Raw genomic sequence first — 27,435 nt, forward strand, 5'->3', positions numbered from 1 at the left:
TAACATTCTAAACATCATTTTTCTTGCTCCTGACTATCTTTTGAGTCTTCGGGCACTAGGAACCTGCTGGAGCTGTGCCGTGTCAATTTCAACGGGTTAGTTTCAAAGTACTTTCCTGCACAGAGCTCTGACTGCTCCCGAGTAAAACCTCTTTTTGTGTTTATGCTGTGACCAATTTACTTCTGAACATACTGATTTACTACCTCATAATATTGGTCACATTTCTACCTGCCGTTTATAACTTCTAATTGATGTGAAACTCGGTTTTGCAAAATACAACATTTTAAAAACTTGAAACACCAAAGGGAAATTCACAAATCCTTATTAAACACACACACACTCATTTATCCACCGAGACCTTGGATGTCTATTCCATCGGGTTTTAGGCACTCTAACAAAAATGAGACCCCTCCGTTCTGATAAGCCTCCCTTATCAAGGAGTTTTTTTTGCCTCTTTTAATCTCTTCCACTCTCGCCCCGTACGCTCGCCCCGTTGCTTCACATCTCTTGACCGTGTTTCAGAGCAAGAGGATTACCCTAATTGCCATTTTCTGGATTCTAAATTTCTGTTCCTGGTTGTCCCTTTCAGGTGCACTCCGACATTCAGGATATGCACCCTATCTGGGACCTATCCAGGGGTACTGAGGCACTGTCTTCTTGTTTTAGTTAAAGGTCGATTGATCTTGGTTTCTAAAGTTTTCTCGGCGTCCCTATTTCTCTAGGCTTTCCATCACAATCTGCTTGACTCCAAGGAAGATTTATTTTTGTCCTCCTTCTACCAGTAATGGATGCAAGAATCCCAGTACCTTTACTAAGATGTCTTGCAGACTTTTACTCAGGGTCAGTATCTTCTAGTCTTCTGACGCTCGCACCCAACTAAGTTTTAGGTCCCCCCGATCCACAGAATATCCTTCCAAAAGTCAATCACACATGACTTTCCGCATTAAACTCGGCAGGTAAAGTTCGCCTCACACATATACTAGAAACTTCTAATATTCTAACAATTATTTGGGAACTAGAATCGTCTAATATTCCATTCCCTGTGTAGGTTAGAAACTTCTAATATTCAAACCTCCACCTGCTTAACTAGAAACTTCTAATATTCTAGCCTCGCTTTACCCAGAAACTTCTAACATTCTAGCCGTCCACGTTGCGCGACATGAAGTTAACACCTCACCACTATTCTTAGAATTCCCCCGTACCAGAAAAGGGTCAAGATATTCTCAATGATGAACAGGGATTCTCACTCCCTGACTCCTATGCAGACTTAGGTGGGCGCTATTCGGGTCAAACCAGTGTTTCATGTTATCCCACGGCATAACCCATGTCTTCAGAGAAGATTCTGTTTACTTTCCACTCAGGTGCTTCACTCACGGGTCCGGCTTTTCTAAGTAGAGTGAAGTAAACTTTCGAAAAACACTCTTTCAGGTTATCAATTTAAGTTCGTTTTAATTTCAAATTAAAAGATGTAATCACTGTTTTTACAGAAAAGTAATAAGATATTTTCTTTGCATCTTCCTGGTCAGTTGTTCGACCTTCAAGTCTGCCTCGACAATTATCTCCTGTAACTTTTGTTTTTTTCCTGATGGATTCGCTGTTCTGCTCGGCTTCCGTGTTCAGTCCTACCCATGACCGAGGGCAGCTATGAGAGCTGGCTGCTGAATTATTAGATATTATATAGCCCTTTGCGCAGACTTAGTTTCTACATGGCATTTATTGAAATGTAGCTGTTGCTTGCTGACTGTAGCTAATGCAATCTCCCTGTCGTTGAACTAGCTTATTCTGCTTGACATGTAATACTTTTGTTTGGCAGGTAATACATGTATTTGTTGCTTCGCCAGCAACTTTTCTGATATCTGTCTTTACTGATGTGTTTTCTCAGTCTCAATACTAAATATGAACTCGTGTTCAACGAAGCAGTTCGCCTCAGCACTTCTACTGGTCAGCTGGTGTCAACGGCAGGTCGCCCCCTATATTTCTAACCTTATCTGGCTTGGACCTATACCCTATGACCTGATTATTTGCTAAAAGATTTTTAACGTCAAAAATGTGTAAATTATGGTAGAAACGTGCCACTTCATGTGTTTCTTAGCTGGAAAGCAGTTGTCTCATATTTAAGTGGCGTCAGCAAGGTTTCCCGCTTAACCTTCTCCCCCAATTTAAATCTAAGATCCTGGTTGTTCCTTTTTTAATTGTTCAGTAAAATAATGCTCTTCTCAGGAAGTGTGAAATACTGTTCCCGTTTATATAACTTAAGATTTTAAATTGATTGAATGTCTTTTTAACTTTAAAACCAGGTTGATTTGTCCATATCTGTTTTCTTTAACGCCTGCGAAGCTATCTGAATTTTAACCTGCGGCTGTTAACCCTTTGTGGGACCTTTCCATTTCATTTCAAATCTCAGTCTTTTCCAGGTTCACATTCATGGTTCAAATGATATATTTTTTCATTATAACCTGTTCCTCACACGAAGGTATTGAGAGACGGAGATCTGAGCGGCGTGAAGTATCCAATTGGAGAGATGCATCCTGGCGACTGGAATCTCTCTCCACAGCTGCTTCCGGTGCTGCTTTCACAGCCGAAGAACCCCTCCAGTGTCCAAACAGGTGAAAGTTCATCCAGTAGAGGCGGCAGAAGGGAGTTCTGGGAGAAGTCAACTTAGTCACCTCGACTATACTGTGGGTAGCTGAAGAACAGGTGTCAAGGAGCAGATCATACTGAAAGGAAAATGTTGATACTAATAAAGAAAAAGGCAGATGTGCTGCTGGGAGATAGCGCCTTGTTTGCTTTTGGTGTGAGTGAGAATACAAATAGCAGACGATGGTTTTGTTCCAGCGACTGCTGTGCTATGGGCCCACCACGCTCCCGCTGCGCCAGTCCGCTCGTGGTTGAGCTATTCGCGGTCGGACATAAGGCAAAGTTTGAAGTATTCGGTAACAGCTTGATCAACGTTCCCAGGGAGGTGAAACTTCCGCCCCGAATTTCTTTCTGTAAAAGTGATGCCAGTCACTCCCCACTTTCCCATCAGAACAACGTCACAGAAGAAATCACATCACCTTCACAGAACAACCATGCAGCACGAAAGCAAAATATACATTCTTCCTCACGCCAAAAGTAAACATAACGCACGATCCTGTTTGCTTTGCAGCAAATTTCTATTGTAGTCAGAATCTCTATTGTAGTCTCATCCCGACATTAGTCCCAGGAATGAAGGAGACAGCATGACAAATTACAACATTGTAAATGTCACAAATAGGGAACCACAGAGAAAATGCTTTAAAATCTCAGCAAGTCTCCCAGCATCTGTAGGGAGAGAAAAGAGCTAATGTTTCGAGTCCAGGAGAACCTTTGTCAAAGCTGGACTGCAAACGCCATCCAGTAGTACCACACAGAGGGGCAATAGAGAGATATAACGATATCCAGTAATACCTCACAGGGGGGCAAAACGTTAATAAAGCATTAACTAGAAATAAATCACAATAGATACCGTGTTCCCAACTTCCCGTCTCGGACGGATGTGAACAACCCAACCAGCCAGACCGATGTACAACAAAAGAAGATTAATTTTAGCTGGAGTTATGTGATCCATTTGAATTCCTCAACCAGAGTCATTAAGCAGATTATCGAATCGTTACATGGGCTTCTGCCTGGAGGGTATTGCTGAGCGTATTTAAGCAGGAATCGCATGTCCTGAGACCAACACTTTTCCATTGAATGGGAGGGATTGGATCTTCCTGAGGTTGAAATATTGCGGGGGAAATTTAACCTCGTGGAGGAAAAGTCAATATCAGGAATGGGATTCAAACCCACGCCTCCAGCAGAGACTGCGACCTCAACGCAGACCGCTCGGCCATCCTAATGCGTTGTCTTCGAAGCTAAGATCCGTGCACAAATCGATTTAAAGTCTATCTTCATCGTTATTTCATTTCAAACAAGATATGCTTTCCCTACTTTTGAACACCTGCCAGAGTCCTGTGTCTGAGTGCCATCCTTGTCCAAACCGCTGGAAGTTTAAGGAGCTTCCCATTGCTGTATTGATCAGTTTGCTGTCATCAACAAGGCCCGAATTCCCGCTCTACCTGTTCCTCACACGAAGGCATTGAAAGTCTAAGATCTTAGCGAATGAAGTATCTAATTGGAGAGTTGCGCTCTGGCGACTGCAATTCTCTCCACAGCTTCTTCCGGTGCTGCTTTCACAGACAATTAGCCGAAGAATCCCTCCAGTGCCCAATCAGGTGAACGTTAATCCAGTAGAGGCGGCAGAAGAGTGTGCTGGGAGAAGTCAACTTGGTCACCTCGACTGTACTGTGGTTAGCTGAAGAACAGGTGTCAAAGAGCGGATCAGACTGAAAGCAAAACTTTGATCCTAACAAAAAAATTGGCATCTGTGCTGCTGACAAGTAGCAACATTTTCCGTTTGGTGTGAGTGAGAATACGAAAAGCAGAGGATGGTTTCGATCCGTCGACCTCTGGGTTTTGGGCCCAGCACACTCCCGCGGTGCCATTCGGCTCGTAGCAAATAATTTTCGTGGTCGGACTTGAGGCAACGTTTGAGGAAATCTGGAAGAACGTGATCAATGTCCCCAGAGAGGCGAAACTGCCGCCCCGAACTTCAGTTTATGAAGGTGATTCCAGTCACTCCCCACTTTCCCATCAGAACAACGTCCCAGAAGAAATCACATCACCATCACAGAACAACCATTCAGCACGAAAGTAAAGTATCTGAACTATGCTGACCAGAATCAGTGTGCTCAAACGTGTGTTCTTGTTGAAAGAAAAAAATGAGGAAGTGAATAGTTGTGTGGCTACCGCAGGGCAGTAATGTTGTAGCTCCTGGTTTAAGGAGCAGAGTGCCGCAGCGGAAGCGTGCTAGGCCATTAGCCCGAGGTCGAGGATATTCTCTGCTTTTAACATTCTCCCTCACACCAAAAGTTAACAAAACACACGTTCCTATTTGCTTTGCAGAAAATAGCTATCAGAAACTTTCTTGCAGTCTCATCCCGACATTAGTCCCAAGAATGAAAGAGACAGCATGACACATTACAACATTGTAAAGCTCACACATAGGGAACCACAGAGAAAATGCTTTAAAGTCTCAGCAGATCTGACAGCATCTGGAGGGAGAGAAATGAGCTAACGTTTCGTGTCCAGGTGACCCTTAGTCAAAGCTGCTCGGGAAACGTTATCCAGCAGTACCCCACAGAGGGGCAATATAGATATATAACGATATCCAGTAATAACTCACAGGGGGCCAATAAGGAAATAAAGCTTTATCGAGCAATGAATCACAATAGAAACCGAGTCCCCAACTTCCCCTCTTGGACGGATGTGAACAATCCAACCTGCCAGACTATTTACAAGAGAAGACGAATTTTACCCTTCTCTTGGGATCAATATTAATTCCTCAACCAGAGTCACTGAAGCAGATTATCGAGTCATGAACTGGGCTTCTGCCGGTGGGGTCTTGCTGTGCATATTTAAGCTGGAATCTCATGTCCTGAGACCAACGCTTTTCCATTGAAAGGGAGGTATTGGACCTTCCTGAGGTTGAAAATCTTGCTGGAGAAATTTAACCTCGTGGAGTAAAAGGCAATATCAGGAGTGGGATTCGAACCCACGCCTCCAGAAGAGACCGCTCGTGTATCCTGATGCGTTGAAACCGAAACTAAGATCCGTGCACAAATCGACTTAAAGTCTGTCTTCATCTTTATTTCATTTCAAACAAGATATGCTTTCCCTACTTTTGAACCCCAGCCAGAGTCCTGTATCTGAGTGCCATGCTTGTCCAAACCGCTGGTGGTTAAGGAGCTTCTCATTGCTGCATTGATCAGTTTGCTCTAATCAACAAGGTCCGATATCCGCTCTACCTGTTCCTCAGTCGAAGGTATTGAAAGTCTACGATCTGAGGACGTGAAGAATCCAATTGGAGAGTTGCATTCTGGCAACTGCAATATCTCTCCACAGCTGCTTCCGGTGCTGCTTTCACAGACAAGTAGCCGAAGAACCCCTCCAGTGTCCAATCAGGTGAACGTTCATCCAGTCGAGGCGGCAGAAGAGTGTTCTGGGAGAAATCAACTTAGTCACCTCGACTGTACTGTGGTTAGCTGAAGACCAGGTGTGAAAGAGCGGATCAGACTGAAAGCAAAACTTTGATACGAATAAAGAAAAAGGCCGATGTGCTGCTGACAAACAGCAACTTGTTTCCGTTTGCTGTGAGTGAGAATACGAATAGCAGAGAATGGTTTCGATCCATCGACCTCTGGGTTATGGGCACAGAACACTCCCGCTATGCTGCGCGGATCGTGGCTCATTCTTTCCGTGGTCGGAATTGAGGCAAAGTTTGAAGAAATCTCGAACAGTGTGATCAATGTTCCCAGAGAGATGAAACTGCTGCCCCGAACTTCATTTTATAAAGGTGATTCCAGTCACTCCCCACTTTCCCATCAGAACAACGTCACAGAAGAAATCACATCACCTTCACAGAACAACCATTCCGCACGAAAGTAAAGTATCTGAACTATGCTGACCAGAATCAGTGAGCTCAAACGTGTGTTCTTGTTGAAAGAAAAAAATAAGGAAGTGAATAGTTGTGTGGTTACTGCAGGGCAGTAATGTTGTAGCTCCTGGTTTAAAGAGCAGAGTGCCGCAGCGGAAGCGTGCTGGGTCATTAGCCCGAGGTCGAGGAATCGAGGGTATTCTCTGCTATTTACATTCTCCCTCACACCAAAAGTAAACATAACACACGTTCCTGTTTGCTTTGCAGCAAATAGCTATCAGAAACTTTCTTGCAGTCTCATCCCGACATTAGTCCCAAGAATGAAAGAGACAGCATGACACATTACAACATTTTAAAGCTCACACAGAGGGAACCACAGAGAAAATGCTTTAAAGTCTCAGCAGATCTGACAGCATCTGGAGGGAGAGAAATGAGCTGACGTTTCGTGTCCAGGTGACCCTTAGTCAAAGCTGCACGGGAAACGTTATCCAGTCGTACCCCACAGAGGGGAAATATAGATATATAACGATATCCAGTAATAACTCACAGGGGGCCAATAAGGAAATAAAGCTTTATCGAGCAATGAATCACAATAGAAGCCGAGTCCCCAACTTCCCCTCTTGGACGGATGTGAACAATCCAACCTGCCAGACTATTTACAAGAGAAGACGAATTTTACCCTTCTCTTGGGATCAATATGAATTCCTCAACCAGACTCACCGAAGCAGATTTTCGAGTCATGAGCTGGGCTTTTGCCGGTGGGGTCTTGCTGTGCGTATTTAAGCGGGAATCTCATGTACTGAGACCAACGCTTTTCCATTGAAAGGGAGGTATTGGATCTTCCTGAGGTTGAAAATCTTGCTGGAGAAATTAAACCTCGTGGAGTAAAACACACTATCAGGAGTGGGATTCGAACCCACGCCTCCAGAAGAGACTACGACCTGAACGCAGCGCCTTAGACCGCTCGGCCATCCTGATGCGTTGACGCAAAAACTAAGATCCGTGCACAAATCGACTTAAAGTCTTTCTTCATCTTTATTACATTTCAAACAAGACATGCTTTCCCTACTTTTGAACCCCAGCCAGAGTCCTGTATCTGAGTACCATCCTTGTCCAAACCGCTGGTGGTTAAGGAGCTTCTCATTGCTGCATTGATCAGTTTCCTCTAATCAGCAAGGTCCGATATACCGCTCTATCTGTTCCTCAGACGAAGGTTTTGAAAGTCTAAGATCTGAGGGCGTGAAGTATCTAATTGGAGAGTTGCATTCTGGCGACTGCAGTCAGCTGCTTCCGGTGCTGCTCTCACAGACAAGCAGCCGAAGAACCCCTCCAGTGTCCAATCAGGTGAACGTTCATCCAGTAGAGGCGGCAGAAGAGTGTTCTGGGAGAAGTCAACTTAATCACCTCGACTGTACTGTGGCTAGCTGAAGAACAGGTGTCAAAGAGTGGATAAGACTGAAAGCAAAACTTTGGTACCAATAAAGAAAAAGGCAGATGTGCTGCTGACAAATAGCAACTTTTTTCCTTTTGGTGTGATTGAGAGTACGAATAGCAGAGGATGGTTTCGATCCATCGACCTCTGGGTTATGGGCCCAGCACGCTTCCGCTGCGCCACTCTGCTCGGTGCTCTTTTTTTTTTTGTGGTCGGACTTGGGGCAAAGTTTGAGGAAGTCTGTAACAGCGTGATCAATGTTCCCAGAGAGATGAAACTGCTGCCCCGAACTTCATTTTATAAAGGTGATTCCAGTCACTCCCCACTTTCCCATCAGAACAACGTCACAGAAGAAATCACATCACCTTCCACAGAACAACCATTCCGCACGAAAGTTAATTATCTGAACTGTGCTGACCAGTATCAGTGTGCTCAAACGTCTGTTCTTGTTGAAAGAAAAAAATGAGGAAGTGAATAATTGTGTGGTTACCGCAGGGCAGTAATGTTGTAGCTCCTGGTTTAAGGAGCAGAGTGCGCAGCGGAAGCGTGCAGGGCAATTAGCCCTAGGTCGAGGAATCGAGGGTATTCTCTGCTATTTGCATTCTCCCTCACAACAAAAGTAAACATAACACACGTTCCTGTTTTCTTTGCAGCAAATAGCTATCAGAAACTTTCTTGCAGTCTCATCCCGGCATTAGTCCCAAGAATGAAAGAGACAGCATGACACATTACAACATTGTAACGCTCACACATAGGGAATCACAGAGAAAATGCTTTAAAGTCTCAACAGATCTGACAGCATCTGGAGGGAGAGAAATGAGCTAAGGTTTCGAGTCCAGGTGACCCTTAGTCAAAGCTGCTCGGGAAACGTTATCCAGTCGTACCCCACAGAGGGGCAATATAGATATATAAGGATATCCAGTAATAACTCACAGGGGGCCAATAAGGAAATAAAGCTTTATCGAGTAATGAATCACAATAGAAGCCGAGTCCCCAACTTCCCCTCTTGGACGGATGTGAACAATCCAACCTGCCAGACTATTTACAAGAGAAGACGAATTTTACCCTTCTCTTGGGATCAATATGAATTCCTCAACCAGACTCACCGAAGCAGATTGTCGAGTCATGAGCTGGGCTTTTGCCGGTGGGGTCTTGCTGTGCGTATTTAAGCTGGAATCTCATGTACTGAGACCAACGCTTTTCCATTGAAAGGGAGGTATTGGATCTTCCTGAGGTTGAAAATCTTGCTGGAGAAATTTAACCTCGTTGAGTAAAAGGCACTATCAGGAGTGGGATTCGAACCCACGCCTCCAGAAGAGACTGCGACCTGAACGGAGCGCCTTAGACCGCTCGGCCATCCTGATGCGTTGACGCAAAAACTAAGATCCGTGCACAAATCGACTTAAAGTCTTTCTTCATCTTTATTACATTTCAAACAAGACATGCTTTCCCTACTTTTGAACCCCAGCCAGAGTCCTGTATCTGAGTACCATCCTTGTCCAAACCGCTGGTGGTTAAGGAGCTTCTCATTGCTGCATTGATCGGTTTCCTCTAATCAGCAAGGTCCGATATACCGCTCTACCTGTTCCTCAGACGAAGGTTTTGAAAGTCTAAGATCTGAGGGCGTGAAGTATCTAATTGGAGAGTTGCATTCTGGCGACTGCAATCTCTCTCCACAGCTGCTTCCGGTGCTGCTCTCACAGACAAGCAGCCGAATAACCCCTCCAGTGTCCAATCAGGTGAACGTTCATCCAGTAGAGGCGGCAGAAGAGTGTTCTGGGAGAAGTCAACTTAATCACCTCGACTGTACTGTGGCTAGCTGAAGAACAGGTGTCAAAGAGTGGATAAGACTGAAAGCAAAACTTTGGTACCAATAAAGAAAAAGGCAGATGTGCTGCTGACAAATGGCAACTTTTTTCCGTTTGGTGTGATTGAGAGTACGAATAGCAGAGGATGGTTTCGATCCATCGACCTCTGGGTTATGGGTCCAGCACGCTCCCGCTGCGCCACTCTGCTCGGTGCTCTTTTTTTTTGTGGTCGGACTTGAGGCAAAGTTTGAGGAAGTCTGTAACAGCGTGATCAATGTTCCCAGAGAGATGAAACTGCTGCCCCGAACTTCATTTTATAAAGGTGATTCCAGTCACTCCCCACTTTCCCATCAGAACAACGTCACAGAAGAAATCACATCACCTTCCACAGAACAACCATTCCGCACGAAAGTTAATTATCTGAACTGTGCTGACCAGTATCAATGTGCTCAAACGTCTGTTCTTGTTGAAAGAAAAAAATGAGGAAGTGAATAATTGTGTGGTTACCGCAGGGCAGTAATGTTGTAGCTCCTGGTTTAAGGAGCAGAGTGCGCAGCGGAAGCGTGCAGGGCAATTAGCCCGAGGTCGAGGAATCGAGGGTATTCTCTGCTATTTGCATTCTCCCTCACAACAAAAGTAAACATAACACACGTTCCTGTTTTCTTTGCAGAAAATAGCTATCAGAAACTTTCTTGCAATCTCATCCCGACTTTAGTCCCAAGAATGAAAGAGACAGCATGACACATTACAACATTGTAAAGCTCACACATAGGGAACCACAGAGAAAATGCTTCAAAGTCTCAACAGATCTGACAGCATCTGGAGGGAGAGAAATGAGCTAAGGTTTCGAGTCCAGGTGACCCTTAGTCAAAGCTGCACGGGAAACGTTATCCAGTCGTACCCCACAGAGGGGCAATATAGATATATAACGGTATCCAGTAATAACTCACAGGGGGCCAATAAGGAAATAAAGCTTTATCGAGCAATGAATCACAATAGAAACCGAGTCCCCAACTTCCCCTCTTGGACGGATGTGAACAATCCAACCTGCCAGACTATTTACAAGAGAAGACGAATTTTACCCTTCTCTTTGGATCAATATGAATTCCTCAACCAGACTCACCGAAGCAGATTGTCGAGTCATGAGCTGGGCTTTTGCCGGTGGGGTCTTGCTGTGCGTATTTAAGCGGGAATCTCATGTCCTGAGACCAACGCTTTTCCATTGAAAGGGAGGTATTGGATCTTCCTGAGGTTGAAAATCTTGCTGGAGAAATTTAACCTCGTGGAGTAAAAGGCAACATCAGGAGTGGGATTCGAACCCACGCCTCCAGAAGAGACTGCGACCTGAACGCAGCGCCTTAGACCGCTCGGCCATCCTGATGCGTTGACGCAAAAACTAAGATCCGTGCACAAATCGACTTAAAGTCTTTCTTCATCTTTATTACATTTAAAACAAGACATTCTTTCCCTACTTTTGAACCCCAGCCAGAGTCCTGTATCTGAGTACCATCCTTGTCCAAACCGCTGGTGGTTAAGGAGCTTCTCATTGCTGCATTGATCAGTTTCCTCTAATCAGCAAGGTCCGATATACCGCTCTATCTGTTCCTCAGACGAAGGTTTTGAAAGTCTAAGATCTGAGGGCGTGAAGTATCTAATTGGAGAGTTGCATTCTGGCGACTGCAATCTCTCTCCACAGCTGCTTCCGGTGCTGCTCTCACAGACAAGCAGCCGAATAACCCCTCCAGTGTCCAATCAGGTGAACGTTCATCCAGTAGAGGCGGCAGAAGAGTGTTCTGGGAGAAGTCAACTTAGTCACCTCGACTGTACTGTGGCTCGCTGAAGAACAGGTGTCAAAGAGTGGAAAAGACTGAAAGCAAAACTTTGGTACCAATAAAGAAAAAGGCAGATGTGCTGCTGACAAATAGCAACTTTTTTCCGTTTGGTGTGATTGAGAGTACGAATAGCAGAGGATGGTTTCGATCCATCGACCTCTGGGTTATGGGCCCAGCACGCTTCCGCTGCGCCACTCTGCTCAGTGCTCTTTTTTTTTTTAGTGGTCGGACTTGAGGCAAAGTTTGAGGAAGTCTGTAACAGCGTGATCAATGTTCCCAGAGAGATGAAACTGCTGCCCCGAACTTCATTTTATAATGGTGACTCCAGTCACTCCCCACTTTCCCATCAGAACAACGTCACAGAAGAAATCACATCACCTTCCACAGAACAACCATTCCGCACGAAAGTTAATTATCTGAACTGTGCTGACCAGTATCAGTGTGCTCAAACGTCTGTTCTTGTTGAAAGAAAAAAATGAGGAAGTGAATAATTGTGTGGTTACCGCAGGGCAGTAATGTTGTAGCTCCTGGTTTAAGGAGCAGAGTGCGCAGCGGAAGCGTGCAGGGCAATTAGCCCGAGGTCGAGGAATCGAGGGTATTCTCTGCTATTTGCATTCTCCCTCACAACAAAAGTAAACATAACACACGTTCCTGTTTTCTTTGCAGCAAATAGCTATCAGAAACTTTCTTGCAGTCTCATCCCGGCATTAGTCCCAAGAATGAAAGAGACAGCATGACACATTACAACATTGTAAAGCTCACACATAGGGAATCACAGAGAAAATGCTTTAAAGTCTCAACAGATCTGACAGCATCTGGAGGGAGAGAAATGAGCTAAGGTTTCGAGTCCAGGTGACCCTTAGTCAAAGCTGCACGGGAAACGTTATCCAGTCGTACCCCACAGAGGGGCAATATAGATATATAACGATATCCAGTAATAACTCACAGGGGGCCAATAAGGAAATAAAGCTTTATCGAGTAATGAATCACAATAGAAGCCGAGTCCCCAACTTCCCCTCTTGGACGGATGTGAACAATCCAACCTGCTAGACTATTTACAAGAGAAGACGAATTTTACCCTTCTCTTGGGATCAATATGAATTCCTCAACCAGACTCACCGAAACAGATTGTCGAGTCATGAGCTGGGCTTTTGCCGGTGGGGTCTTGCTGTGCGTATTTTAGCGGGAATCTCATGTACTGAGACCAACGCTTTTCCATTGAAAGGGAGGTATTGGATCTTCCTGAGGTTGAAAATCTTGCTGGAGAAATTTAACCTCGTGGAGTAAAAGGCACTATCAGGAGTGGGATTCGAACCCACGCCTCCAGAAGAGACTGCGACCTAAACGCAGAGCCTTAGACCGCTCGGCCATCCTGATACGATAACGCTAAAACTAAGATCCGTGCACAAATAGACTTAAAGTCTTTCTTCATCTTTATTACATTTAAAACAAGACATGCTTTCCCTACTTTTGAACCCCAGCCAGAGTCCTGTATCTGAGTACCATCCTTGTCCAAACCGTTGGTGGTTAAGGAGCTTCTCATTGCTGAATTGATCGGTTTCCTCTAATCAGCAAGGTCCGATATACCGCTCTACCTGTTCCTCAGACGAAGGTTTTGAAAGTCTAAGATCTGAGGGCGTGAAGTATCTAATTGGAGAGTTGCATTCTGGCGACTGCAATCTCTCTCCACAGCTGCTTCCGGTGCTGCTCTCACAGACAAGCAGCCGAAGAACCCCTCCAGTGTCCAATCAGGTGAACGTTCATCCAGTAGAGGCGGCAGAAGAGTGTTCTGGGAGAAGTCAACTTAATCACCTCGACTGTACTGTGGCTAGCTGAAGAACAGGTGTCAAAGAGTGGATAAGACTGAAAGCAAAACTTTGGTACCAATAAAGAAAAAGGCAGATGTGCTGCTGACAAATAGCAACTTTTTTCCGTTCGGTGTGATTGAGAGTACGAATAGCAGAAGATGGTTTCGATCCATCGACCTCTGGGTTATGGATCCAGCACGCTCCCGCTGCGCCACTCTGCTCGGTGCTCTTTTTTTTTGTGGTCGGACTTGAGGCAAAGTTTGAGGAAGTCTGTAACAGCGTGATCAATGTTCCCAGAGAGATGAAACTGCTGCCCCGAACTTCATTTTATAAAGGTGATTCCAGTCACTCCCCACTTTCCCATCAGAACAACGTCACAGAAGAAATCACATCACCTTCCACAGAACAACCATTCCGCACGAAAGTTAATTATCTGAACTGTGCTGACCAGTATCAGTGTGCTCAAACGTCTGTTCTTGTTGAAAGAATAAAATGAGGAAGTGAATAATTGTGTGGTTACCGCAGGGCAGTAATGTTGTAGCTCCTGGTTGAAGGAGCAGAGTGCGCAGCGGAAGTGTGCAGGGCTATTAGCCCTAGGTCGAGGAATCGAGGGTATTCTCTGCTATTTGCATTCTCCCTCACAACAAAAGTAAACATAACACGCGTTCCTGTTTGCTTTGCAGAAAATAGCTATCAGAAACTTTCTTGCAGTCTCATCCCGACATTAGTCCCAAGAATGAAAGAGACAGCATGACACATTACAACATTGTAAAGCTCACACATAGGGAACCACAGAGAAAATGCTTCAAAGTCTCAACAGATCTGACAGCATCTGGAGGGAGAGAAATGAGCTAAGGTTTCGTGTCCAGGTGACCCTTAGTCAAAGCTGCTCGGGAAACGTTATCCAGTCGTACCCCACAGAGGGGCAATATAGATATATAACGGTATCCAGTAATAACTCACAGGGGGCCAATAAGGAAATAAAGCTTTATGGAGCAATGAATCACAATAGAAACCGAGTCCCCAACTTCCCCTCTTGGACGGATGTGAACAATCCAACCTGCCAGACTATTTACAAGAGAAGACGAATTTTACCCTTCTCTTGGGATCAATATGAATTCCTCAACCAGACTCACCGAAGCAGATTGTCGAGTCATGAGCTGGGCTTTTGCCGGTGGGGTCTTGCTGTGCGTATTTAAGCGGGAATCTCATGTACTGAGACCAACGCTTTTCCATTGAAAGGGAGGTATTGGATCTTCCTGAGGTTGAAAATCTTGCTGGAGAAATTTAACCTCGTGGAGTAAAAGACACTATCAGGAGTGGGATTCGAACCCACGCCTCCAGAAGAGACTGCGACCTGAACGCAGCGCCTTAGACTGCTCGGCCATCCTGATGCGTTGACGCAAAAACTAAGATCCGTGCACAAATCGACTTAAAGTCTTTCTTCATCTTTATTACATTTAAAACAAGACATGCTTTCCCTACTTTTGAACCCCAGCCAGAGTCCTGTATCTGAGTACCATCCTTGTCCAAACCGCTGGTGGTTAAGGAGCTTCTCATTGCTGCATTGATCGGTTTCCTCTAATCAGCAAGGTCCGATATACCGCTCTACCTGTTCCTCAGGCGAAGGTTTTGAAAGTCTAAGATCTGAGGGCGTGAAGTATCTAATTGGAGAGTTGCATTCTGGCGACTGCAATCTCTCTCCACAGCTGCTTCCGGTGCTGCTCTCACAGACAAGCAGCCGAAGAACCCCTCCACTGTCCAATCATCCAGTGCTCTAAACGTTCATCCAGTAGAGGCGGCAGAAGAGTGTTCTGGGAGAAGTCAACTTAGTCACCTCGACTGTACTGTGGCTAGCTGAAGAACAGGTGTCAAAGAGTGGATAAGACTGAAAGCAAAACTTTGGTACCAATAAAGAAAAAGGCAGATGTGCTGCTGACAAATAGCAACATTTTTCCGTTTGGTGTGATTGAGAGCACGAATAGCAGAGGATGGTTTCGATCCATCGACCTCTGGGTTATGGGCCCAGCACGCTTCCGCTGCGCCACTCTGCTCGGTGCTCTTTTCTTTTTGTGGTCGGACTTGAGGCAAAGTTTGAGGAAGTCTGTAACAGCGTGATCAATGTTCCCAGAGAGATGAAACTGCTGCCCCGAACTTCATTTTATAAAGGTGATTCCAGTCACTCCCCACTTTCCCATCAGAACAACGTCACAGAAGAAATCACATCACCTTCCACAGAACAACCATTCCGCACGAAAGTGAATTATCTGAACTGTGCTGACCAGAATCAGTGTGCTCAAACGTCTGTTCTTGTTGAAAGAAAAAAATGCGGAAGTGAATAATTGTGTGGTTCCTGGTGAGTGCGCAGCGGAAGTTCTGGGCCATTAGACCGAGGTCGAGGAATCGAGGGTATTCTCTGCTATTTACATTCTCCCTCACGCCAAAAGTAAACATAACACACGTTCCTGTTTGCTTTGCAGCAAATACCTATCAGAAAATTTCTTGCAGTCTCATATCGACATTAGTCCCAAGAATGAAAGAGACAGCATGACACATTACAACATTGTAAAGCTCACACAGAGGGAATCACAGAGAAAATGCTTTAAAGTCTCAACAGATCTGACAGCATCTGGAGGGAGAGAAATGAGCTAATGTTTCGAGTCCAGGTGACCCTTAGTCAAAGCTGCACAGGAAACGTTATCCAGTAGTACCCCACAGAGGGGCAATATAGATATAGAACGATATCCAGTAATAACTCACAGGGGGCCAATAGGGAAATAAAGCTTTATCGAGCAATGAATCACAATAGAAACCGAGTTCCCAACTGCCCCTCTTGGAGGGATGTGAACAATCCAACCTGCCAGATTATTTACAAGAGAAGACGAATTTTACCCTTCTCTTGGGATCACTATTAATTCCTCAACCAGAGTCACTGAAGCAGATTATCGAGTCATGAACTGGGCTTCTGCCGGTGGGGTCTTGCTGTGCATATTTAAGCTGGAATCTCATGTCCTGAGACCAACGCTTTTCCATTGAAAAGGAGGTATTGGATCTTCCTGTTATAAAGAAGAAGGCAGGTGTGCTGCTGACAAATAGCGACTTGTTTCCGTTTGGTGTGAGTGAGAATATAAATAGGCTTGGAACTTGCTGGCGAGGCCGTCGCCGGTGATGATGACGTGGCGTGGACTCGCTGAACCAGGTTCAGGAGCTCGAGCACCGAGCAGGGACGCTCTATCAGGCCCGACGATTTCAAACCACAGTGTTGCCGTGTCGCCCTGTTGGATACCCCGAGTTGACAGGAACCACTGCAGCTATGGCATTGCCTTTGTAGTCAAGGAACCGGCATGCCGGTGGAAGAATGCTTGGTCTGGCGCGCATGGTGTCGAGGCCGGATTTTGAGATGAGGTTCGCTGATGCGCCGGTGTGAAGTTTGAATCGGATGCAAGCCTTGTCTCATTTCATTTCATTTCGTTTTCATTTCATTAATTGTGTGGACAGCACACCACTCGTCGATCCACACTGAGGATCGAGAGGCATTTCTCGATGTGGTGGAAGGCAGCGCATGTGTAGTTATGATGCCCACCCGGTATGGGGACCTGACGCACTCAGCATCAGGGTCTGTTGGGCTGTCGGGATCGGAATCTGGCATGCCTTGTTGTGTTGAGCGGACACTTCTGCGCCGCAGCTGGGATCGCTGGCTGCTGAGCGGTGGAGCAGATCTGCAAAGGGCTGCATAGTGGCCAAGCTTGCCACACTGTAGACACCGGCGTCCTTTTGCCGGCCATTTCCGCTTTAATTGGGTGGAGCCACAATTCGGAGATGTCATGACGCCGACGGCAGGGCATTTCGTGCGCCATCGTGCATGCGCAGTGCGATCGGTCGACGTACGCCCCTGTGCAGTCATGTTTTCGGCCTCGTCGTCCACTCGGTCATGGCGCACATGCGCAGGGACCCGGGAAAAGCGCACAAAGCGGCCACTCTCCTTGATGCTCAGGCCGTGCATTTGAACAATGGCCTGCACCCGTTCCACCTCATGGGAGGCCAGTTTTGCAGTTTCTGCCGCCCTGATGTGGGAGTAACGATTCTTAGCATGCTCATGGATAACGCATGTCTCGATAGCAACTGAGAGGGTCAACTGTTTGACTTTCAGGAGCTGCTGCCGAAGGGAGTCGGAGTGGACACCAAAAACGATCTGATCCCGGATCATGGAATCTGCCGTCGAGTCATAGTTACATGACTGCGCTAGGATGCAGAGATGGGTCACGCAGGACTGAAAAGTTTCATTCTCACCCTGAAGCCTCGAATGGAAAAAGTACCATTCAAAGCTCTCATTCACCTCAGTGTCGCAGTGGCTGTCAAACATCAGCAGGACTGTTTCAATTTTGTTTTGTCTTCGCCGGCAGCGAATGTAAGGGAGTTGTAGATGTGGATGGCGTGGTCGCCCACGGTGGAGAGAAATAATGTGATCTTCCTGGCATCCGATGCTGCTTCGAGGTCGGAGGCCTCGATCTGCAGGAGGAACTTTTGCTTGAAGATTTTCCAATTGGCGCCAAGGTTGCCGGAGATGCGGAGCTGCGGAGGAGGCTGGTGTTTTCCATTTCACCGGATGGCTGCTTCCTGGTCAATGCTGATTCACTCGAGATAGGTCCGTCAAGATCAGTATCACTCTGGTACCATGATGTGTTAGGCAGGTAGGCTCAATGTGGACTGCACTCGATGCAGGGAAGCTAAAAACAGACGTCGAACACTGGAGAAAATCCAACACTGTATTATTCAACGATTGAACTGATACACATATTCAGCTGTGGGTCGACACTATACTGAACTGACTGGAGACCTTGTAGTAGCCTGATCAGACTTACTAGCTACCGCATGGTGTTTGCATTTGCTAGCTCGTGGACTCTGACTGTCTCAGTGGCTGGGTCCAGAGAGAGCGGGAAACCTAGTGCCCTCTGGCTTTATAGTGGTCGTGCCCTGTTTGGTGATTGGCTGCACTGTGTTGTGCTTACTGGTCATCCTGTGTGTCCATCACTGACTGTCTGCATCTCATTATATACATGAGTGGATATTATGACAGACTCCAAATCCAATGGTCTTTTTCCACGGATATTCTATCCCTTCTCACAGACAGACTGGGAGACCCGTCATCGCATGAAAGCAATAACTTCCTGGAGTGATTCCAGGTTGGGTTTATATCGCATAAATTGTCAATGAATGTCTTGTTAAACGTAGTTCAGTTAGCGGAGTGGCTGTGGCTTGGTACTTGCAGTCAAATGGGGTTCCTCCGCACAGATTCGAAACCTACTCACACTGTAGGCAGCACGGTAGCACAGTGGCTATCACAGTTGTTTCACAGCTCCAGGGAGCTGTCTGTGCAGTGTCTGCGTAGGTTTCCTCCGGGTGCCTCCGGTATCTTTCGGAAGTTCGGTGCAGACTAAAGAGGCCGAATGTCCTGCAGGGATTCTCTGGATAACAAATTAGAATCGTCAGAACTCCGACATTGACGGGATGTTTAAGGCGTCTGACTGATCTTCATCATGATGCGATCAAATGTTTGTATCTTTCAGTCTTTCCGCGGTGTTTTATTTACAATGTGTAGAAACATGTGAAACATGGTGTTGAAGTGTTTCCCATCAGTCCATTCAGAACAATCCTTCAGCTGATATGATGGAAATGTAATTTGCTGACAGAAACAACATTCCCAACACTTCACATCTGGCTGCACATCTGGACCAATGCACACAGACGACCTTCTTCCGTTAGTTATTGTGCACATTAAATATCCATGAGGTGGTTTGGTGAAGTCAGGTCATATGGCGAGTTGGCCGAGGGGTGATGGCGATGCGCTGCTAATCCATTGTGCTTTCCATCTGCGGGTCTGAATCCATTCTCGTCGATGATCCATTTCCTGCGTCTCCGCGTTGGGCCACTTATTGAGGGTGACCTGATGATTCATTCAGTGTCTCAGGAACTAGGATGGAGTTTAGATTCGGAGTTCAACAGGCCTGAGGAGTGAATCTTCTTGCACCAATCTCTATACCGATATTCCGAATCCTCTGTCTGATAATCGATTTAAATCACGACAGCAGCTTTGGGCAGGAGTTGGCACCATGAAAACTTGCGGCTTCAGAAACTCCAAAACAGACGCCAGCTTCATCTGGGGCACTGCTGGCAGATTTTGTCTTTCCAGAACCGGCCGCCCAGCCGTGAAATCAACTTCATCAGATGACCTCATTACACTGTAAGACGGAGGAGCAGAAGTATGCCATTCGGCCAATCGTGTCTGCTCCACCATTCAAAGAGATTATGACTGATCTGATATAATCCTCAAACCCACTTTCCCGCCACATCCCCATAATCCTTGTTTTCTTTACTGATTAAATCTTGAACATATTAACTGACCCATCCTCGACAATCGTATTCGCTTAGAAACGATATTTCCACAGATACACTATCTCCTTAGAGAAGAAATTACTCATCATTTCTGGCTTAACTGGGCGGTCCCTTACCCTGAGATTAATCCCTCAGGTCCCAGACTCTCCCACATGGAGAAGCAAACTCTCAGCATCCCCCCTGTCAACCCCCCTGAAAAGGTATTAAATCAGTGATTTTGAATGCTGGGAATTATTCCCTGTCCCAAAGATTAGGCCAGGCCTCTGGATTCCCAATCCAGTGACATAATCTTTCATCCCTCTGAACAACAGTTGATTCGGCTCATTATTAAACATCTTGGGCCAGTGGGCCGATGAATGGCAGATGGAGTTTAATTTGGATAAATGTGAGGTGATGCATTTTGGTAGGTCAAATCAGTGATTGACCTACTCAGTTACTAGTAGGGAGTTGGGGAGAAATACAGAACCAACAGATCGAGGAGAACAGGTTCACACATCCTTGAAGGTGGTGTCGCAAGTGGAAAGGGTGGGGAAGAAGGCATTCAGCATGCTAGGTTTTAAGGTCAAAATATTGAATACAAGAGTTGTGATGTCTTGTTCAAGTTGTACAATACATGCTGGTAAGACCACAAGGGAAATACTGTGTTCAATTCTGGTCACCCTATTTCCAGAAGGATATTGTTGAACTAGAAATGGTGCAGAAGTGATTTACAAGGATGCTACCAGGACTTGATGGTGTGAGTGAAAAGTAGAGGCTGGATAGGCTGGGACTTTTTTTTCCTGGAGCGTAGGAGGCTTATGGGTGATGTCATAGAGGTCTATGAACTAATGAAGAGCATAAATAAGGTAATGAGGAGCATCTGGAACGGGCTGCCAGAGACAGGGGCAGAGGCAGTTATAATTTTGTCTTTTAAAAATCAGTTAGACAGTTACATGGGCAGGGTGGGTGTAGATGGATATGGGCCAAATGCGGGCAAGTGGGACTAGCTTAGTGATAGAAACTGGGCGGCATTGACAAGCTGGGACGAAGGGCTGTTTCCATGCTGCCAACATCCAATACTCTTTGACTCTGTCTGTCTTCCTGATGATATTAGAATTTCCTCCACAGAATTGTATTGAACCGATTGATACATAATATTTTATTCTATATTTTATCCAAGTCAAACAGATTCATCAGGGGATAAATAAAATACTCAGATGAAAGCGAATTGAATGAACAATGTTCCAAAAAATTATATTCCAAAAAGAGCCCTGCAACGTTTGGATGGAAAGGTGAAACTTTGAGCGGAGGAAGGAAAACTCGGCTGACAGCAAGTTCCACCGGATTTCTATATCAAACGATCGCGGTGGGACTCGAGCCTCCAATCTTCTGATAGCTTCATTAGGTTCACAGAAATCAGACGCCTTAGCCATTAAGCCACGCGACCACCGCATGGGACATACGGGCTGATGTTTATCGCATGTGAATAAATACTGTGATTCTCTCTGTTTCCCGAGAAACCAGTACAATGCAGAAGGAGGCCATTCGGCCCATCGACTCTGCATGACCCTCCAATCCTGCACCCCACTCATGCTTTAATTTGGATCTAGACTGGGACGTTCTGTGCTGTTCCATGTAAAGCAAAAATGAACTTCGAGGATATTTCCCATGCAACTGTTTTTCTTACGCAAACAATTGAATCAGTGAAATTGTGCGTTTCGGGAGCTGGGATTTTCGAGTCTCTCAAGGCTTCTCTCCAAATCCAATGGTCATTTTAAGGTAGATTCAACCGCTCCTCACATAAACACCGGGGCACCATTCATCGCCGGAATGCAAGAACTTCCTGGAGTGATTCCAGGCCGGTTTTATAATGTTTTGTATGTTTTATAATGTTTAATGAATGACCTATTGAACACAGCTGCGATGATCGAGTGGTTAAGGTGTTGGACTTTCCCCAGTAGGTTCGAGCCATGCTCCCAACGACTGTGACTGAAAAATTAATCGATTTTTAGCAAACGGTTTGACACAAAGTTCGTTGCTTAGCAAATTCTAATCTCCTCAGGAAGAGGGTTAATGGTAATTTGGACATCAGCCCGGCTAGTTCAGTCGGTGGAGCATGGGACTCTTAATCCCAGGGTCGTGGGTTCCAGACCCACGTTGGGCGCTTCCATATTGTAATCTGAGAGTGTTGAGCTGATCGGACTGATTTGATAACAGGAACACAAGGATATGTTCCTGAACTGGAACTCCAGAGGCCTGAACTGATCTTTCGTGACAAGATTTACTCAATCTGGAATTGAAATTTCTTCTCAGTAATGGCGCAGAAAGGTTCTGCTTCAGACGGATCATATTTACACAACAGGGAATGATCTGACACAAACACAGTGAAGATCTGTCACCGGCACAGTCACGGTTCCAAGAGAGAGAACAGTTACACAGCAGAGAGCTCAGTTACACAGCAGACAGCAGAGAGCACAGTTACACAGCAGGAAAAACATTTAATTGCCTATCTTTGTGGAACAGAAAATCCCTTTTTCCTAAATAACCAGTTTTTCCATTTCAGTACCTTGCTGGTTTGCTCGGCACCTTTTCTGTGTGTCATTGTGTGTGTGTCCCGATAGTCTCTTCCTGCTTTACTGTGTGTCTTTCTCTGTCTGTTACAGCCGTGCTGATGTTCCGTGTTATTGTCCAGCCAAGGTGAGCTTCACAACACGTGGTTCTCGTTTAAGAGTAAAATAGTTCTGTGGCTGCCGCAGAACAGCAATTGCGAACACAGTGGGTCTAAAAAGCAGAGTGGCGCAGCGCAGCGTGTTGGGCCCATAACCCAGAGGTCGATGGATCGAAACCATCCTCTGCTATTTATATTCTCAGTCACCCCAAAATTAAACATGACTCTGTCACCCTGCGGCACATCCGCCTTTTCTTTTCAGTAGATTAGTATCAAAGTGTTGCATCCAGTGTGAACGGGACATTTTCCCCAGGAATGAAGCAGGCAGCATAACATCACTGTGAAGCTCAAAGTAACAAAATAGGGAAGCTCTTCAATTGACTCTCTCTGAGGAAAACAGACAACATCTGCTGTGGTGTGTGAGTATTATTGGTGCCAATATCACATCTCCACTGACTGGAATGAGTTATGTTTTATTAACACAGTCATGTCATTTGGTAAAGATCAAACCGGGAGTTTTTTTAGTGTTTTCAAATCCTTTAACAGCGAGAAGGGGAAAAGTTTATATAATAACTTCCAGGAATACCCCACAGAGGGGCAATAAGCATATATAACAATATCCAATAATAAACTACTATAGAAACCGAGATCACACTTTCGCCACTCGGACGGATGTGAACAATCCAACCAGACTATTTAGAACAAGCGAAGATTCCTGCCTCCAGCTACCTCATTTTCTCCAGCTCTCTTCCTCAGCTCGAAACACACGAAATCAGGCAAACGCCTCCGATCAAATTATTATTGCGATGGCCGGGAATCGCACCCGGATCAACTGCTTGGAAGGCAGCGATGCTCACCAGTATCCCCCCATCACATACCGCCGAAGGTTGAGTCCTTTTGATGCTTTGCATTAGTTTGATAAATTGTTTCGTAAACGATGTCTTACTATGTTTATGTTATTTCACTCCAATTTGAAATGCTCCTGAAAGAAAGTGTCCGTGTCGCACTGCTCCCTGTCAGCCAGGAGATGGCACCAGTCCACAATAAATGTATTTATTTCTGATGTTCTGTGTGTCATTACATAGGACTCTTGCTCTGGCCTGAGACCTTACCTTGTCCTTGTGGCCTGATGCTGCCGTTTGCACCCTGGTTAAGTAATCATAGAATGCCTCCAGTGCAGAAGTAGACCATTCAGCCCATCCAGTCTGCACCGACCCACGGAAAGATCACCCCAACACGGCCCAATCATCTCCGAACCGTTTGGATACATCAGGTGTCAGTCTCCTCTGGAGACCAGGGTTCAATCCCACTCCTGACATTGACATTGATTCTCAGCTGCGATAAAATGCCAGATGTCCCGGGTTCAAAAATCCGGGCGAGCCCGGATGGTGTCACTGACTGAAATCGGGAGGAGGTTTGATCTCCCGGGAAGTTATTGCAGCGAATATATCAGTGCAGAACACGTGAAGAAACGGACAGGGTATTTAAAGGTCGTTTGATCATGGTGTGGGATTCTGAATTTCTCCTCAAGTAAAAGCAGACGCACGCTTTTGAATCCGCGCAGCTGGCTGAATACAATGGTTATTTGTACCTGATAAGCCTTTGATTTGATCAATGCGCTTTCGGGGTGAGGTGCCCGAGTGGTTAACGGGACGGTCTGCTAATCCATTGTGCTCAGCATGCGTGGGTTCGAAACCCATCATTGTCGATTTTCCATCCTGCTTTCTCCCAGTGGGACTCATTTTTCCAAAGTTTCTGCAATCACCGATGTGACAATCTAGTTCAAGTTGTGAGGCCGGATTGCATCGAGTTAGAACATAGAACATAGAACGGTACAGGCCCTTCGGCCCACGATGTTGCACCGAAACGAAAGCCACCTAACCTACACTATGCCATTATCATCCATATGTTTATTCAATAAACATTTAAATGCCCTCAATGTTGGCGAATTCACTACTGTTGCAGGTAGGGCATTCCACGGCCTCACTACTCTTTGCGTAAAGAACCTACCTCTGAACTCTGTCCGATATCTATTACCCCTCAGTTTAAAGCTATGTCCCCTCGTGCAAGCCATTTCCATCCGCGGGAGAAGGCTCTCCCTGTCCACCCTATCTAACCCCCTGATCATTTTGTATGCCTCTATTAAGTCTCCTCTTCTCTCCAACGAAAACAACATCAAGTCCATCAGCCTTTCCTCATAAGATTTTCCCTCCATACCAGGCAACATCCTGGTAAATCTCCTCTGCACCCGCTCCAAAGCCTCCACGTCCTTCCTATAATGCGGTGACCAGAACTGTACGCAATACTCCAAATGCGGCCGAACCAGAGTTCTGTACAGCTGCAACATGACCTCCCGACTCCGGAACTCAATCCCTCTACCAATAAAGGGCAACACTCCATAGGCCTTCTTCACAACCCTATCAACCTGGGTGGCAACTTTCAGGGATCTATGTACATGGACACTTAGATCCCTCTGCTCATCCACACTTTCAAGAACTTTACCATTCGCCAAATATTCCGCATTCCTGTTATTCCTGCCAAAGTGAATCACCTCACACTTCTCTACATTAAACTCCATTTGCCACCTTTCAGCCCAGCTCTGCAGCTTATCTATATCCCTCTGTAACCTGCTACATCCTTCCACACTATCGACAACACCACCGACTTTAGTATCGTCTGCAAATTTACTCACCCACCCTTCTGCGCCTTCCTCTAGGTCATTGATAAAAATGACAAACAGCAACGGCCCAAGAACAGATCCTTGTGGTACTCCACTTGTAACTGAACTCCATTCTGAACATTTCCCATCAACCACCACCCTCTGTCTTCTTTCATCTAGCCAATTTCTGATCCACATCTCTAAATCACCCTCAATCCCCAGCCTCCGTATTTTCTGCAATAGCCTACCGTGGGGAACCTTATCAAACGCTTTGCTGAAATCCATATACACCAACATCAACTGCTCTACCCTCGTCTACCTGTTCAGTCACCTTCTCAAAGAACTCAATAAGGTTTGTGAGGCATGACCTACCCTTCACAAAGCCATGCTGACTATCCCTGATCATATTATTCCTATCTAGATGATTTAAATCTTGTCTCTTATAATCCCCTCCAAGACTTTACCCACTACAGACGTGAGGCTCACCGGTCTATAGTTGCCGGGGTTGTCTCTGCTCCCCTTTTTGAACAAAGGGACCACATTTGCTGTCCTCCAGTCCTCTGGCACTATTCCTGTAGCAAATGCTGGAATGGGTATTAAGGGCGCTGGTTACATCACTGCTAGAGTTTTCCATATCACTTGACATGTGCGACATGATTGACAAAATTTAACTACATCTTTATGTAGTCCAGGCCAATAAAAATGTTCCTGGATTTTAGCTTGAGTTTTCCCTTTTCCCAAATGACCTCCCACTGGTACCTCATGTGCAACTCGCAACACCTCTTTTGTATACCCTACCGGCAATACTACTTGATGAACTTCTGCCCACTTTTCTTCCGCCTGCATATGTACACGTCTCCATTTTCTCATTAGGACATCATTTTTACGGGAATAACACTCTGGTATACTCTCAGATTCCTCTTCCGTTTGTGCTTTCTGATATATCCGTTTCATTTCTACATCTTTCCGTTGTAACTCCGCCAATTTTCCTGAACTAAAAATATCCGCCTCATCCTCCACCTGTTCTTGTTCTTTTTCAACCATCTGATCAAAAATCGTTTCGGATAATTGCACTTCAACTTCATCTTCACTCTTTGATTTCTCATCTTGTCTTAGCCTGTGACTTTGCGACCTTGTTACTACACAATCCGGGAAAATCCCAGGATCTTCGTCCTTCAACACTTCAGTTGTCTGATTTTCCACTGGTTTATCAACCACGGTAGGCATCACTCCCATCTGCGATGCAGCTATACATTACCCAAGATAAACTGTATTCCTGGACAAGATAGTTTATCTATTACTCCGACTAGCACTTCCCTTCATTGGACTTTCCAACCTTACCTTATATAATGGAACGCTACTCCTCTCACACTGAATTCCACATATCACCACCTTTTCTGGCAACATTCTTCCCAAACTACATAATTCCTCATCTCTTACAATTAACGATTGACTAGCTACTGTATCTCTTAAAATTGTGACTTATTTACCTGCTCCTCCTGATACACAGGAGTAAACTTTACCCAGACAACTAAATTCTTTAAATACATCTGGCACCTTCTTAACAATTACTTCCTTAACAGGCTGTACAATTGTTTGCACCTCCTTCACTTCCCTTGGGCTTTCCCTTACCACTCTAACAAACCCCACCGTCTTATCCTGTTTTACCACATCAACCTTCTCAGTGCTTTTCTTCAACCATCAACACTGTGACTTTACATGGCCTAGTTTATCACAGTGAAAACATTTGAAACTTTTCAGTTCTTTTCCAACTTCCTGGATGTCTTTTTTAATCTGAGGTACTCTCTCTTTAGTGTCTGCCATCAGATCACCTTTACCTTTACCACTTGAGTATTTCTCATGTCCCCAGTTTCTAGCCCTCACCGGCTGAAACTGATGTCGGAAACCAATCTTTGATTTATGAACAAATTCATAATCATCTGCCGTTTCCGCTGCTAATCTCGCAGTTTTCACCCCCTGTTCTTCCACATGAGTTCTCACTACATCAGGAATTGAATTTTTAAACTCCTTCAAACGTATTATTTCTCTGAGAGCTTCATACGTTTGATCTATTTTCAAAGCCCTTATACACCTATCAAAATTACTCTGTTTCAGCCTTTCAAACTCCATGTATGTTTGACCAAATTCTGTCCATAAATTTCTAAACCTTTGTCTGGAAGCTTCCGGCACTAGCTCATATGCACTCAAGATGGGTTTCTTCATCTCCTCATACGTTCCAGATACCTCCTCCGGGAGTGATGCAAACACTTCACTCGCTCTACCTACCAGCTTTGTTTGAATCAGTAACACCCACATGTCCTGTGGCCATTTCATTTGTTTCGCTACCTTCGCAAATGAAA

At 45.4% G+C, this 27,435-nt stretch overlaps 9 non-coding genes across 9 annotated transcripts; 1 reads left to right on the forward strand and 8 right to left on the reverse strand.

The window, feature by feature from the left end:
• Window positions 1-7,391: 7,391 nt before the first annotated feature.
• Window positions 7,392-7,474, reverse strand: trnal-cag (transfer RNA leucine (anticodon CAG)). Its single transcript has one exon. It is a non-coding gene; the product is annotated as a tRNA-Leu (tRNA).
• A 571-nt stretch (window positions 7,475-8,045) lies between these two features.
• Window positions 8,046-8,117, reverse strand: trnam-cau (transfer RNA methionine (anticodon CAU)). The gene has a single exon. It is a non-coding gene; the product is annotated as a tRNA-Met (tRNA).
• A 1,092-nt stretch (window positions 8,118-9,209) lies between these two features.
• trnal-cag (transfer RNA leucine (anticodon CAG)) lies at window positions 9,210-9,292 on the reverse strand. The gene has a single exon. It is a non-coding gene; the product is annotated as a tRNA-Leu (tRNA).
• Window positions 9,293-11,034: 1,742 nt separating this feature from the next.
• On the reverse strand, window positions 11,035-11,117 carry trnal-cag (transfer RNA leucine (anticodon CAG)). The gene has a single exon. It is a non-coding gene; the product is annotated as a tRNA-Leu (tRNA).
• A 580-nt stretch (window positions 11,118-11,697) lies between these two features.
• On the reverse strand, window positions 11,698-11,769 carry trnam-cau (transfer RNA methionine (anticodon CAU)). The gene has a single exon. It is a non-coding gene; the product is annotated as a tRNA-Met (tRNA).
• A 1,093-nt stretch (window positions 11,770-12,862) lies between these two features.
• trnal-uag (transfer RNA leucine (anticodon UAG)) lies at window positions 12,863-12,945 on the reverse strand. Its single transcript has one exon. It is a non-coding gene; the product is annotated as a tRNA-Leu (tRNA).
• Window positions 12,946-14,687: 1,742 nt separating this feature from the next.
• Window positions 14,688-14,770, reverse strand: trnal-cag (transfer RNA leucine (anticodon CAG)). The gene has a single exon. It is a non-coding gene; the product is annotated as a tRNA-Leu (tRNA).
• Window positions 14,771-15,358: 588 nt separating this feature from the next.
• On the reverse strand, window positions 15,359-15,430 carry trnam-cau (transfer RNA methionine (anticodon CAU)). The gene has a single exon. It is a non-coding gene; the product is annotated as a tRNA-Met (tRNA).
• A 6,409-nt stretch (window positions 15,431-21,839) lies between these two features.
• trnak-cuu (transfer RNA lysine (anticodon CUU)) lies at window positions 21,840-21,912 on the forward strand. The gene has a single exon. It is a non-coding gene; the product is annotated as a tRNA-Lys (tRNA).
• The last annotated feature ends 5,523 nt before the right edge of the window (window positions 21,913-27,435 follow it).

The sequence above is a fragment of the Scyliorhinus torazame genome, chromosome 24, assembly GCF_047496885.1.
Source record: "Scyliorhinus torazame isolate Kashiwa2021f chromosome 24, sScyTor2.1, whole genome shotgun sequence".
In the NCBI taxonomy this organism is placed as follows: domain Eukaryota; kingdom Metazoa; phylum Chordata; class Chondrichthyes; order Carcharhiniformes; family Scyliorhinidae; genus Scyliorhinus; species Scyliorhinus torazame.